The sequence below is a fragment of the Aptenodytes forsteri genome, unplaced genomic scaffold (genome assembly GCF_000699145.1).
Source record: "Aptenodytes forsteri isolate BGI_AS27 unplaced genomic scaffold, ASM69914v1 Scaffold15, whole genome shotgun sequence".
In the NCBI taxonomy this organism is placed as follows: domain Eukaryota; kingdom Metazoa; phylum Chordata; class Aves; order Sphenisciformes; family Spheniscidae; genus Aptenodytes; species Aptenodytes forsteri.
The window spans coordinates 26,407,518-26,411,803 of NW_008795129.1; positions in this window are offsets into that span (position 1 = coordinate 26,407,518).

Genomic DNA, 4,286 nt, shown 5'->3' on the forward strand with positions numbered 1-4,286 from the left:
GCGCAGCGGGGCGAGCCCGAGCCGGGAGGCCGCCTCTCACTCGCACTTTGCGAGTCTGACTGCGTGACATAGGGCCTTACAGCGTGCGGCGGGCGATGCCACGCGCGAGTTTTACGCAGCTGCTCTGCATTTATTGTGCAGGCGATTACGGGGCAGCGAGGTCCCGCGGAGCGGGGTCAGATCCGCCGGTTTGCTCCGTCAGCCTCCGCGCCTCTGACGAAACCTTGGCTCCTACGGAGGGGAGGGACGATCTGACACCATCTGGGGTGTTGGCTCATCACGACCAGTTTTACGAATTTGCGTTTTATTAACTTTCTGAGTGTTTCTTAAATTGGTAACAAATGAATTAAAAGCTGGGCAACAATTTCAAGCGGTCTTCAAATATCCGGTAACCTCTGTGCTCTCCTTTAAATCCTGCGCTGGGCAGGACCTTTGTGTTCGTGTCTGTGACTTCATGTAATTTACAGTCTAATTTCTGTGCCTGCAGGCTGTAGAAATGCCAAAACATCGAAGAACAAAACCCACGTGGAAGTACAGCTGAGGCTGCACTAGTGTGTGGGCTGGAAATAAATAGAGAGTTTTAAAGTTGACACAGTAGATGGGAAAAAAAAAAGATACTTCCTAGGGAAGAGTGAAAATGCTTGCTCTGTTTACGTGCCGCCTAAAGCAAGCGTCAGAAAACCCACCGTCTAACCTGGTTTTGTCTGTTAAGTGTGTGTCAGTAACCTTTTTATGAACGGCCGTAACAGTTCATCTGTTTCGGTAACAGTGTGATCAAGGCTCTTGCCATCAGTGAGTGGAGCCAATTTTGTAATCGGATCTTTCCCAAAGAACTAAACCTCCTTTAGAGTCCCAGGAAAGATCAGAAGCCACGTGGAAATTACAACTAGAAAATTACACGTGCCCAGCGTCGTGTGCATTACGGAAGCCAGGGAGTAAGAAGTTCACTTCTCAAATACGACCCACTGTGCTGAGGAGTAAGGACTGAACACAGAATTGACACGAACGCCTTTTTTGCAGAAGTTGTCCTTCTCTGAAAGAAACATTCAAATGCTGTGTGATGGTGCACCAAAGAACTCTGTATTAGGGAGCAGTTGCATATTTGAGCAGCGCTGAGTGTAATGATTTTGACTTTTAGGTTTGGGGACCTAAAATCAGGTACCTCAGTCTACGTGCAGACATTCAGGTAAGTGATTGACCATTACAGGGACTTGCACTGACCTGGTGTCCTCCTGCCCTGGCTGCTCCGTATTGTTCTATTACTCCCTAGTACAAGTCACCCCTCCCGTTGGGATGACAGGCGATGAGCTGCCCATCATTATTTCAGATTAAGTCACAGGAAAGTACCTGAGTTTCAATACAGAAATGTCCAATTTCCAAACAGAATAATTCAGAAGCTTCCAAGGATCATCTGCAAATTCCCACCCATGACAGCAGACGACCAAAATCATTCGCACAGGCTTGGACCTGAGAGCCAGCCACACAAACTGCACGGCAATCCAGAATGGGCAGAGATACTCGTTTCAGATTAATTCTGAAAAGATCAATGGAAGATTCTTTTCTAGAGGATGATGCCCTTCTTTAATGAAGCCAAGGTGTCTTCTGCACCCTCTGTCTCCTACCAAAAGGGAGAAAACAAAATGCAAGGGAGGAGGTGTGACTGAGCAGAATTCAACAATGCTCGTCACTCACTGGCACTGTATGTCACAGATAAAATCAGAGTCCTTCATTTTACTTTTGCTGGGTCTTGCGACCAGCACAGGATGATATCCCCAGTCAGGAGGGTGCAATATACTGCTTGTCTTTTCTGCTCTGCTAAATCAAGGTATTTTGCAGGAGAGAACACGTATTGTCAAGCTATCCCTGGCATTCATTCCCTCTAGAGCTTATTCTTCACTAGGGATCCAGTTGTACTTACAGTATATGCTCTGTCACATTCTTTGAGCCTGAGGGTGTATCACAAAAAAATAATCCACACATTCTTTTTTTTTTTTAAATTTAGCATTTGACATGCCCGATAGAAAAATAACCCTAACTCTGGGTAATCCAGTTTGCAGAACATCTGAAGCATAAGTCATTTCAGAGTTTGAACCAAACCCAAATCCATTCACATCAAATCAGATTTATTTAATTATTTCAAAGCCACCTTCCAATTCCACCCCCAGAGCCTATTTATGTGTCTTGCCAGCAAAGCTAGCGTTGTGGACTGGCTTCCCGTTTATACAATATTTAGAACAATAGGATGCACTATAAAAAACATGCACTTTGTGACACATCCATCTAAATGTGTCAGCATACGGCAGGGGATCCTTTTCTGCAGGTGCAAGGTTTGGCAATGGCAGTTCCATTAGAAAAGTCTCATCTGACATACAAACTGCGCCGTTAAGTGGTACCTGTGTGAACAGAATGAATATCAGTTCTCTCCCTCCATGGATATTTTTCTGAATAAGAAAGAGCTTAGCTTTGTAGAGAGTATGATAAAGAGTATGAAAGCTCACTTCAGTAAGTTGCGAAGAATAGCCATGCAAATCCAAAAGGGTGATCTTGTGAAGTGATTTATTGCTTATGAATTGCTTATGCTGTGAAGACTGCATGGCCTGAAGTAAAAATGCAAACGCTACAATCACCAGATTTTAAGAGTTCAGTAACAAAGGTAGAGGATATATCATTTACAAACCTTTTCAAGACATCTTGTGAACTAAGAGGCTAGAAACAAAAGACATGCTGATATTTACATGAATACACCTCCAAATGCAATGTCTTATGTTTTCAATTAGGGATGCACCTTGTCTTCTGCAGATGAGACCTGACAAAAAAAAAACCTCTAGCAAAGGAACGGAGATTTACTTTGGTCATCAGAGGTAGCTTGTTGCCATCCACAGACTATCAACTATATTTGCACTTGGTAAATTCATAAAAGCCTTTGCCTCTTGGGACTTAGTTCTGACTTTTATCTGAAGTAGTTTGCCCTTTTTTTTGCAGAGAAATTACTTCATACCACCCCAAAATCCCATTCTTAGATTTGGTGTTCTTGTATCCTGAAAAACTGAGGACTCACAAGTCTTCTCATTCTTCTCTCCATTTGCTCAATTTTTTCCCTTTCCTCCATTAAGCTCATTTGCTAAATGTTTCTCTATGCTTTCTCTGCTGTTAACTCCATCATTTCGTGGAGCACCAGGTAATTTAAAATGAGAATAATTTCACAGTATCATTTGGGTTGGAAGGGACCTCTTGAGATGATCTCTGCACTCAAGCAGGGTGCCTAGAGCAGGTTGCCCAGGACTGTGTCCCGTGGGGTTTTGAGCATCTCCAAGGATGGGGCCTCCACAACCTCTCCGGGCAGTCTGCTCCAGGGTTTGGCCACCCTCACAGTAAAAAAACTGTTTCCTTGTGTTCATGATTACCCTTAGTAAACAGATTTAGCAGTCACAAACCTGTCACACCTTCCAACCTGTTTCTTCTCACACCTTGTTGAGTGCTGTTAGAGAAACACTCATGACTGTGGGAACTCTGCAATTACAGACACGTTCATTCTTTTTTACATCCTTGGTCCAAAGCAAACTGAAACTTTAGGTCTTCAACTGGGATCTTAATTTTACCATTTTCCTAGATGAAAATGTCAGTATTTCCATGTTTGCTGTATTTGATTCCCTGTTAAATTTCCCCTCATTTTGTTTTATTCTGTGTATACAACTCATACTGACATTTAATCAAGAAAACTAGTGACCTGTCATAGCCTTTTCCCACTGCTATTATACCAAGACCTGACATGTCTTAAAGTGAATTCCTGTCTTGTTTCAGAATATTTGCTCTTTGTTTTGCAGTGTTCATACTACACAATCTCTTCACCTCCCAAACCTATACCTTCTTCCAGACCAAAGTGTTTTTCGTTTTATCTTGTGTCATGCATCCAAAAGTCAAAATATAATGCTGGATCACATTTTTGCTTATCACGAAAGGTTTTTTTCAGAACTCTATTATGCATTCTTACCATTGTCAGTGCCCTCTTCCTGGCTCCTACCCTCTAATTATTATGAGTTTTCTACGTTTTCTAAAGCTTTTTTTTTTTTTCCTCTTCATGTTCAAGGCTCTCTAAACCCCCCAGAATAAAAGGGGACAATAAAGACTCCTTCCACGAACAAGAATGGTGTGAACATGTGGTTGCACACATGTACTGAATCTCGTCTTTGCTTCAGTGAAAGCAGGCTGTCGCCCCTGGATATCTCTTGCTACACGGCTAACAACTCTGCCTTGATTTACAATGATTTTTTAAGGAGGCAGAGAAC